The sequence below is a fragment of the Tupaia chinensis genome, unplaced genomic scaffold (assembly GCF_000334495.1).
Source record: "Tupaia chinensis unplaced genomic scaffold, TupChi_1.0 Scaffold148210_1, whole genome shotgun sequence".
NCBI lineage: Eukaryota > Metazoa > Chordata > Mammalia > Scandentia > Tupaiidae > Tupaia > Tupaia belangeri.
Window position 1 is genome coordinate 1,668,044 of NW_006208060.1, and position 578 is coordinate 1,668,621.

The window sequence follows — 578 nt, forward strand, 5'->3', positions numbered from 1 at the left end:
TTCCCCCACAAAGCAAGCCGGACCGGAAAGCAGTCAAGTGCTAGTTCGCAGAACCTTCCCCGCGGCCTCAGCGCCCGCTACGCGCGTGATGCTCTTGCGCATGCGCCCCGCCCCGCCCACGCCCCCTCGGCCGGCGGGAAAAGGAGGCGGGGGCGGTTAGTGCGCAAGCGCGTGCACGGAGCGCGGCCAGGTCGGGAACTCGACTCCACGCGGGGCTTAGCGCGCAGGCGCGAACTGCCCTCCTCACACGGAGTCGGCTAGCCCAGTGCGCACGCGCAGGAGTTTCTGGCAGAAAGCAGGCGAGCCCGGGCCGGCGCGGGGCCTTGTGGGAGGGCTTAAGGAAGTAAAATGGCGGACCTGGCGAACGAAGGTAGGGGAGGCGCCGTCGGGGGCCAGCTGGCGGCCGGGGGACGGGCAGCGGGAGGCCCAGGGGCCTCAGACCCGAGGGCTGAGCGCCGCGGAGTCCGGGGTCCTGTCCGCTTTGGGCTAGCGGCCCGGGAGGTCCCGCAGCCGCCCCCCATTGCGTCCCCTCAGGCCGGGCTCACCGGCCCGGCCCATCCCGCCCCGCAGCCCCCGGC